The sequence below is a fragment of the Rhinopithecus bieti genome, unplaced genomic scaffold (genome assembly GCF_001698545.2).
Source record: "Rhinopithecus bieti isolate Rb0 unplaced genomic scaffold, ASM169854v2 scaffold_12512, whole genome shotgun sequence".
Classification (NCBI taxonomy): domain Eukaryota; kingdom Metazoa; phylum Chordata; class Mammalia; order Primates; family Cercopithecidae; genus Rhinopithecus; species Rhinopithecus bieti.
The window spans coordinates 10,176-20,907 of NW_016807354.1; the positions used below are offsets into that span (position 1 = coordinate 10,176).

A 10,732-nucleotide genomic window follows, 5' to 3' on the forward strand; every position below is an offset into this window, starting at 1 on the left:
GTTTTGTTGATCTTTTCAAAAAACCAACTCCTGGATTCATTGATTTTTTGGAGGGTTTTTTGTGTCTCTATCTCCTTCAGTTCTGCTCTGATCTTAGTTATTTCTTGCCTTCTGCTAGCTTTTGAATGTGTTTGCTCTTGCTTCTCTAGTTCTTTTAATTGTGATGTTAGAGTGTCAATTTTAGATCTTTCCAGCTTTCTCTTGTGGGCTTTTAGTGCTATAAATTTCCCTCTACCCACTGCTTTAAATGTGTCCCAGAGATTGTGGTATGTTGTATCTTTGTCCTCACTGGTTTCAAAGAACATCTTTATTTCTGCCTTCATTTTGTTATGTACCCAGTAGTCATTCAGGAGCAGGTTGTTCAGTTTCCATGTAGTTGAGAGGTTTTGACTGAGTTTCTTAGTTCTGAGTTCTGGTTTGTTTGCACTATGGTCTGAGAGACAGTTTGTTATAATTTCTGTACTTGTATATTTGCTGAGGAGTGCTTTACTTCCAATTATGTGGTCAATTTTATTTCATTTATTTATTTTTAAGAGACAGAGCATCACTCGGTTGCCCAGGTTGATCTCAAACTCCTAGGCTCATGTGATCCTCCCACCTCGGCCTCCCAAAGTCCTGGGATTATACACATGAGCCACTGAGCCCAGCCAAAATTATGGGTTTTAATTTTTTTCATTATTTTTAAGTAGTTTTAGATGATTAACATTCCCTAAAACAATATGAGAGCTATTGGAATACTTTTTTACACATTCTAAACAGAGAATATTTTCTGGAGTTTTTATTATTTTGCCGAAAAAAGAGGCAATTTTTTTTCTTTCTCTTCATTTTCCAGATCTTTATGTATTTCAGTTGATATCACTTCATCTATTTTCTTTTCTTTTCTTTTAGAGACAGGGTCTCACTCCATCACTCAGACTGGAGCACAGTGGTGTGATTGTAGCTCACTGCAACCTGAAACTCCTGGGCTCAAAGGGTCCTCCCATGTCAGCCTCCAGATCAGCTGAAATTATAGGTGTGCACCACCATGCCCAGCTAATTTTTAAATTATATTTTTGGAGAGACAGGGTCTTTTAGTGCTGCCCAGGCTGCTCTCGCACTCCTGGACACAAGCAATTATTCCTCCTCTGCATCTCAGGGTAGTGGGATTAAAGGCATGACTAACCACACCCCACCCTTCTATTTCTTAACATGTGTGTATTTGATATTTGGATGTGACATCATATAACAGAGAACTCTTAGCACAGTGAAATAAACAAGTGAGGAATTTAGAGGTTGATTTATTTTCCATAAAAACCGGGAGATAGATAGCTTTATGCATCAAGTTCCCCTTTCAGGTAGAATGATATTTTACATATATACATAAAATACAGATAGGATCTATCTATCTATCTATCTATCTATCTATCTATCTATCTATCTATCACCTATGTGATAACAGCAAAGCTTTTGCCAGTGGCCAACATTTCTGCCTATGGCTGAAGGACAAGAACTGTCATAAGGCCCTCCCTAATTTCAAGGGAACCCGAGAATCACATCCAACTGGTGCTATCACTGTCCCAAAAAAAGCAGTTTCTGTTATTAAGAAAAAAGCTAAGTGACATTGGATAGTTTATCAATCTCTATTTCATTAACCTTTTATAGTTCTTTTTTTTCCCTAACTGTTTTACTTTTGGTCCATTTTCTGTTCACCTGCTCTATTTTTTCGTCTTTATATTATTATACAGTTTGGTATAATGATGTGCTGGTAAATGTTTAACAACTAGCTCTCATCACAAAATGAAAGAGCCTAATTTGTAGCATTTTTTAATATTTATGGCATAAATGCTGTCATTGTGGTCAATCTCACGTTCCCAAAGTAATGTAATTAAATGTGGAGTTAGAAAGAGATGAGCAGTAATACACCATTATCTAGTAATTCCATGCCAAAGATATGATAAAGATAAACTTGAAAGCATAGATAACAGTACAATGCAGTAAACTAATTAGAAAGTGATGTTTTTCCATTTTTATTACTTTTATTTTTTAAATTATTTAATTTTATATTTATATAATTTTCATAATAATGACTGTATTTAACAACTAACACAAAATTAATGTAACAGTTGGCTCTTACAAGCTATGAGCTGGCTCCAGCATACAAGTGGTTTGACATGCGTGTCTGTTTCTGTATGTGAGAAAGCATGTTTATGCTAGAACACTCTTATTAATCATATTTTATTTTTACATATCAATAATTTATGTTTTTAATTTTGATAGAGGCATGTTAAGATCTCTTCATTGCTATTTTATTTCTGCATAATTCTAATATTACATTATAATTAAATGAAATTTTATCTTGCATCATCAATGAGGATTAGATTTTCTTGTAACTTTTTAATTTTTTTGTTTATTTATGAACTTCACAAGCTACTAAGTGCTAGGTGTAGTTTTAGGTACTGAAGATACAGAAGTGACGTCTTTGAAAGTACTTGCTCTGAAGAAGTGGGTTTGTGTTGGGAGATGGGGAGTGTATCTGGAGTAGGAAGAAAAGGGTTAGTAGCCGGTCTACAGCTTATCACCATTTCCATGAGGACATACATGCAGTCAGAAAAAAAAAAAAAATGTTCAGGTCAACTCATCTTGACAACATGCTATCAGTCCTTCTGATGGTATTTACCAGAAGGAAATAGAGTTTTTATCTGTGAGATGCTTTTCTCAGGACCAGCTCTAGTTGCTTATAAAACATAAATCTGGAATTGATGGAATTACGGAGCAAAGTATGCTGGAAAATATTATATCTCATGTAATTATTGGGTATACAATGGATATATTTTATGACCAATAAAGTTACTTTTGTATAAACGATGCTTCAAATGCATTGCTTTAAACCTCGTATGTTAAATCTCAATCCAATGTCACCAACGAAAGAAGACATAGGGATATGTGCTGATGGTTTTAGACTGTTTTAGACATGCTCTTCCTTGGTCATGCGATTACCTGTATCCATTGAATTTCTTTTTTTTTTTTTTTTTTTTTGAGACGGAGTCTTGCTCTGTCACCCAGGCTGGAGTGCAGTGGTGTGATCTCAGCTCACTGCCAGCTCCGCCTCCCAGGTTCCCGCCATTCTCCTGCCTCAGCCTCCCGAATAGCTGGGACTACAGGCGCCGCCACCACACCTGGCTAATTTTTTGTATTTTTAGTAGAGCTGGGGTTTCACCGTGTTAGCCAGGACGGTCTCGATCTCCTGACCTCGTGATCCGTCTGGCTCCCCCTCCCAAAGTGCTGGGATTACAGGCGTGAGCCACCACGCCCGGCCCATCCATTAAATTTCTAGTAACATTTCTTATTGGTCAGATCTCTTTGATTTTCATGAGTCTGACCTGTTTTTTTTGTTTGTTTTTAATTTGAGGGATAGCAAATAATAATACTAAAGAAAATATCTGATAATAACTACTATGCAGATAATTAAAATGCTTTGAGTTTGAAGAAATTTAAAATGTGACTGATTTAGAGCTTGTGATCAGAGAAAGACTATTTGAGAAGACAATGTTTAATTTTGAACTGAAAAGTGAGTGATGCAACATTCCAGAAGAGCATTCCAGGCAGAGACCTGGCAAAAGAGCCAAAGATGAAAATGAGCTAAGTTCACATCGAAAAACTGAAGAAATTACAGATGTCGAAAATGTCATGAGATTGAGTAAGAAAGGCAGAACATAAGTCCAGAAAGATGAAGAGATGCCAAGTAATTCAGGCCTCATAGCCATAGGTGAAAAGTTTAACATTTATTTTAAGTCCCCAGTGAAGCCATTAAAAAGTGACAAAATATATTTATATGGCTTCTGTGTGAAGAATTAATCATAAAGAACCATGATTGAAAACAAAGAGAAATTACATACAAGAAATTACATACAAGAAAACAGTCCATACAAGAGAAGATACTGACTTTGAACAGGGAGTTAGGAGTGGAATGGAAAAGAAATGGAAGGATTCAAAATAAAGAGGTAGGGTCTAATGCAATCATTCCAAATTGGTTTATTTTGTGCCTAGAGAATATCTGACAATATATGGATACCTTTTTGATTGTCACAACCGGAGACAGAGGTGGTACAACTGGCATCTAGATGGTAGATGCCTGGAATGATGTTAACCATCCTACAAAGCACAAATACAAAGAATTATCCAGCCCAAAATTTCAATGGTGTTGCGGTTGAGAAACCCTGGTCTAGCAAAATTGTTGCTAGATTAGGTACATAGGTATGACAGAAAGGGGGAGCCAAAGGCTGATTTCCAGATTTTTAGGTCTGAGACATTATTGATCTTCTTTTCTTGTACACATTTTTAATTTTTTTAATGTTAGTTGATTTAATTTAATTTTCTTAAATATTAGTAATTTAATTAAGATTGATTTAATTTTCTTTAATGTTAGTAATTTAATGTTTATTTTATTTGTTTTGAGTAAGTTTTATAAATTTTTGCATACTCTTACATTTGACTCATTGGAACTTTTCATTTCTAATTTAATTGTATTATGGTTGTAAAACGTGGTCTAAATTAAAACATTGAATATTTATAATTTATTGAGATTTTATTTGTGCCAAATGCATCTTCACATATTCCTTGCCCATATACCCCCTACCCAATGATGTTTAATTGAAATGCTTTAAAATCTGGAAAACAAAGAGAAGAGAAAATAATCTTCACTTGATTTTTTGCAAAATGATAATGAAAACACAGAAAATTATTTTGTTTAGAAGTATGTATAAAAAAGAAGTGTTCCAATAACTTCACTGCATTTACATTTCCATAGTTTAATTATAAGCAAATTTTCATTCCTTTTTGAATTTTTTGAAGTATAATATATAGAAAAGTTGAGAAATCGTATGTGTATGGTTTGATGACTTTTACAATTTAAATTCCCCATGCGACCAGCACCTAGATCAAAAAGCAGAACATTGACAGCACTCCAGAAGTCCCTTTAATGCACCCTTTTATTCATTGTGCCTGAAGGGTAACCACTATTCTCCTTTTAATGCCATATATTATATTAGATTTTCAAAAACATTTTATCCTGAGAACCATACAAATAAAGATTGAATTTTATCGATTCAACCATATGTTGTGAGATACATTCATAATGTTGTTTGTAGTTGTAGTTCATTCACTTTCATTGTTATACAGTATTCTAATTGATAAACAGTTGAAAATTTATTCCTACATTTTACCTATGGTAGTTGCCAGTATTCTACCATTATGACTAAGGCTCTTACTTTTATTCTTGTGCATGTCATTTGAACATGTATGTGCATTTCTGTTAGGAATATACTTAGAAGTTAAATGGCTGGTTATGGATATGCTCTCCTCTAGTAAACACTGCCAAATGATAGAATAAATTACTGTACAACCAGCCATGTGTGGATTTTAAGTTGCTCCATATGTCTACCTTTTTTCCTTTTCTCTTTTTTTTCAGTTTAGCAATTGTGAGTATGCAGCAGAATTGTAATGTGATTTGAATCTGCACTTACCTGATAAATAATAAAGTTGATCACCTTTTCTTATGTTTATTACCCATTTGGATATTCCCTTGTAAAGGACTTTTAAAGTGTTTTGTCTAGACATACATATTTTTCAGTTTGTTTGTTTATAGTCAAGAGGTCTTCTATTTTTATTTACACATATTATGCCATGAATTCATAGGAAATAGGTTCCAGCAGCTCGGCTTCGCACTGGGTCTGAGAAAGCATACTTATTTGCGTGGAGCAGGCTGGCACTTCGGTTGAACTCACATGTGTTTCTCTTTTGCTTCCTTCTTTTTCTGATCATTTTCCTTCCTGCATTTCAAAAAGTTATCTCGGCTGTTAGAATGCTTAATATGCTCAATATGCACATTAATTATCTTGGCAAGAATCTTGCTCTTAACTTGTTTGTTTATAACAATGCCAACAGTATGCTGGGTACATTGTAGAGAGAATATTCCAGTTTTTCCATGGTAACATTTGTGGGGCATTCCTTTCTAAACAGTATACATTCCTTTGATGTCTGCAGTATCATCATTCTTAAAGGTTCACAGGTATATGGCCATAGGAGCACCTCCATGTTTTCTAAAAAGCCTACAGAACATATATTGGGTGCTTCTCCTCCTCTTTCCCTTTGTGTTCATTACTTTGGTGGATTACTGGAAGAAGAAGGTTCTAACTGAAAGGCTAAATTTAAAGTGTGAGTAATGTTTTAAATAGTACACAGTATTTTGTAACACATTTCTTCAGCAATAATTTCTGCTATAAGTTTCATGTATACTCTTTCAGTGATAACCTATGCAAATATAAAGTTTTCATATTTTATATTTATATAAATATAGAGTTATAACAAAAGGAAATCTGTTATGACTTTATATGGATGTATATAAGTGCATTGTATATGTAAAATTATTTTAAAAGCAAATGGCAGGACTTGCACTTCTGGGAAGACAGAGCGAGGCATTTTTTTTCTGTTCCTTTCATTAAGCACAATAAACCCCCCTGGGCATTATACATAACAAAAATCTAAGAATATATATAACATAAATATAAGAATATTTGCAAAAATAGAGAAAAGAAGGCAGACTATATAGTAACTTGGGACACAAGCAATGATATGGAGGGAATTTTACTGGGGTTTCTTTTTGCCTCATATACTCTAGGCTGGGTACTGAAGAAACCAGAAAAAAAAAAAAAAAAAAAAGAAATGCCAACAAAAGCAGACAAAAATGTCCCCAAGAAAAGCATACTCTCTCAAGTTAGAGAACCTGGAATGGAGCAATTTAGAAAGATAGAAAACTTTTAGATAATCACTGTATTCCTGCTAAACAGTGCAGAAAAATTATGGCCTCATTTTCATCCCTACCAGCAAATGTTGATGGAAGAGTCTAGACTTCAACTCTTGCCCAACTGTACCAAGACATATCCTTATCCTGGCCCTCTAGTGCAGTATCAAAGGAAAACCATGGAGAGTTAGGATTTTTTTATTCTCATAGACAGCATCAAGGTATTATCCTTATTCATTTACCAGAGTGATCTCAAAGATATCTCATAAAATAAGATTTTAAAATTATCTTTTATTTCAATAGGTTTTAGGGAGCAAGTGTACACTGTAACCAAAGTGTTGTCATTTATCCCTCATCTCCTGCCACAGTTTCCCCCAAGTCCCCAAAGCCCAATGTATCATTCTTATACTTTTGTGTCCTCATGGCATAGCTCTCACTTATGAGTGAGAACATATGATGTTTGGCTTTTCATTACTGAGTTACTTCACTTATAGTAATAGTCTCAAGTTCTATCCAGGTTGCTGCAAATGCCATTTTCATTCCTTTTTATGACTGACTGGTGTGTATGTGTGTGTGTGTGTATATATATATCTCCCTATATATATTTCTATATATAGGGATATATATTAATCTATATATAGGGATATATATGGATATATATATGAATATATATGGATATATTTGGATATATATAGGGATATATATGGATATATATGATATATATATATCTCACATTTTGTTATTCACTCTGATTAATTGATGGGCATTTGGACTGGTTCCATATTTTTGCAGTTGTGAATTGTGCTGCTATAAACATGCATATGCAAGTGTCCTTTTCGTATAATGACTTCTTTTCTTCTGAGTAGATACCTAGTAGTGGGATTGCTGGATCAAATGGTAGATCTACTTTTAATTCTCTAAGGAATCTCTACACTGTTTTCCTCAGCGGTTGTACTAGTTTACATTCCCACCAACAGTGTAAAACTGTTCCCTTTTTACCACATTCATGCCAATATCTATTTTTTTTTAATTTTTGAACATGGCCATTCTTGCAGGAGTAGGGTGGTATCTCATTGTGGTTTTGATTTGCATTTTCCTGATAATTAGTGATGTTGAGCATTTTTCCAAATACTTGTTGGCCATTTGTATATCTTCTTTTGAGAATTGTCTATTCATGTCTTTAGTCTACTTTTTGATGGAGTTGTTTAATTTTTTCCTGATGATTTGTTTGAGTTCTTTGTAGATTCTGGATGTTAGTCCTTTGTTGAATATACAGATTGTGAAGATTTTCTCCCACTCTGTGTGTTGTCTGTTAACTATGCTTATTATTTATTTTTCTGTGTAGAAGTTTTTTAGTTTAATTAAGTCTCATCTATTTATCTTTGTTTTTGTTACATTTGCTTTTGGGTTCTTGGTCATGAAATCTTTCCTTAAACCAATATCTAGAAGGGCTTTTCTGATGTTATCTTCTAAACTTTTTATAGTTTCAAGTCTTAGATTTAAGTATTTGATCCATCTTTAGTTGATTTTTGTATAAGGTGGGAGATGAAGATCCAGTTTAATTCTTCTACATGTGGCTTGCCAATTACTCCAGCACCATTTGTTGAGTAAGGTGTCCTTTACCCACTTTATGTTTTTATTTGCTTTGTTGAAGATCAGTTGACTCTAAGTATTTGGCTTTATGTCTAGGTTTCTCTATTCTGATTCATTGGTCTATGTGCCAATTTTTATAGCAGTGTCATGCTGTTTTGGTGGCCAGGAATATATAGAAACTCTAAACAGGCCAATAACAAGCAGGGAGATGGAAACGGTAGTAAAAAAAAAAAAAAAAAAAAAAAAAAAAAAAAAAAAAAAAAAAAAATGCCAACAAAGAAAAGTTCAGGACCAGATGGATTCACAGCTGAATTCTATCAAGCAGTCAAAGAAGAGTTGGAACCAATACTATTGACACTATTCCAAAAGATAGAGAAAGATAGAATCCTCCCCAACTCATTGTGTAAAGCTAGTATCCCCCTAATACCAAAACCAGGTTAAGATATAACAAAAAAAGAAATGTACAGACCAATATCACTGATGAACATAGATGCAAAAATCCTCAACAAAATACTTGTCAACAGAATCCAACAGCATATCAGAAGGATAATCTACCATAATCAAGTGGGTTTTATACAAGGGAGACCAGAATGGTTTAACACATGCAAGTCAAAAAATGTCATACACCACGTAAACAGAATTAAAATTAAAAAGATCCCATAATTATCTCAATAGATGCAGAAAGAGCATTTGACAAAATCTAGCATCCCTTTATGATTAAAGCCCTCAGCAAAATCAGCATATAAGGGACACACTTTATGACAAACCCACAGCCAACATTTTACTGAACAAGGAAAAGTTGAAAGTATTCTCCCTGAGAACTGGAACAAGACAGGGACGCCCACTTTCACCACCTTTATTCAACATAGCACTGGAAGTCCTAGTCAAAGCAATCAGACGAGAGAAAGAATAAAGGGCATTCAAATCAGTAAACGGGAAGTCAAACTGTTGCTGTTTGCTGATGATATGATCAGGACCTAGAAAATGCTAAAAACTCATCCAGAAAGCTCCTAGAAATGGTAAATGAATTCAGCAAAGTTTCAAGATACAAAATTAAGGCCAATCTAACACAAAGATATGAAAATCCTAAATGTATACGTAACAAATAACAGAGCTGCAAAATATGGGAATTGAAATCTGGTAGAACTGAAAGGATAAATAGACAAATGCACAGTTATAATTGGAGAGTGTACTTCAACACCCTTTTCTCAACAGTTGAAAGAACACAGAAAATCAGCAAGGATATAGAAAAACTCAACACTGAAGCAACAGGATATAATCAACATTTATACCCCAAAAAATAGAATATGCACTTCCCCCCAACCTAGCATAAGCCATATACCAAGATAGACTATATTATGGGTCATAAAACAAACCAAGCAAATTTAAAATCATATAGAATATGTTCTCTGACTATAACGGAATCAAATGGTACTGATACAGAAATCAATATCAGAAAGATAACAGAAAAATTTTCGAACACTTGGAAACTAAATGACTAGTTTCTTAGCAATGCATTGTCAAAGAACAACTCTTAATGGATAATTTAAAATGCACTGAATAAAATGAACATGAAAATAAAAAATATCAAAATTTGTGGGTAGAAGTTATAGTAATGCTTGCTGGAGGGAAATTTGTAGTACTAAATAATTAAATTAGTAAATAGAAAATATCTTGAGTCAGTTAGTTATCTAAGAACCCACTTCAAGAATCTGGAAATAGAATAGAAAAATAAACCCAAGGCGATACCAGATCAGGGCGGAGCAAGATGGCCGAATAGGAACAGCTCCAGTCTCCAACTCCCAGCGCAAGTGACACAGAAGACCGGTGATTTCTGCATTTTCAACTGAGGTACTGGGGTCATCTCACTAGAGAGTGCCGGACAATCGATGCTGGTCAGCTGCTGCAGCCTGATCAGCGAGAGCTGAAGCAGGGCGAGGCATCGCCTCCCCTGGAAGCGCAAGGGGGAAGGGAATCCGTTTTCCTAGCCAGGGGAACTGAGACACACAACACCTGGAAAATTGGGTAACTCCCACCCCAATACTGCGCTTTAAGCAAACAGGCACACCAGGAGAATATATCCCAAACCTGGCTGGGAGGGTCCCATGACCACGGAGCCTCCCTCACTGCTAACACAGCAGTCTGCGGCGATCTATCCACAAGGCAGCAGCGAGGCTGGGGGAGGGGCGCCCGCCATTGCTGAGGCTTAAGTAGGTAAACAAAGCCGCTGGGAAGCTCGAACTGGGTGGAGCTCACAGCAGCTCAAGGAAGCCTGCCTGTCTCTGTAGTCTCCACCTCTGGGGACAGCGCACAGCTGAAGACCAACAGCGGAAGTAGCAGGAGCCGGTGCAGACGCGAACG

The 10,732-nt window shown here is 35.2% G+C and overlaps 1 long non-coding RNA gene across 1 annotated transcript in view; it reads left to right on the top strand.

The window, feature by feature from the left end:
- Positions 1-6,023: 6,023 nt before the first annotated feature.
- The window catches only part of LOC108535413 (uncharacterized), a 28,810-nt gene continuing 24,101 nt past the window's right edge, over positions 6,024-10,732 (top strand). The window contains exon 1 of the long non-coding RNA XR_001887221.1: positions 6,024-6,192. This is a non-coding gene — a long non-coding RNA (uncharacterized LOC108535413). The remainder of the gene's footprint in view (positions 6,193-10,732) is intronic.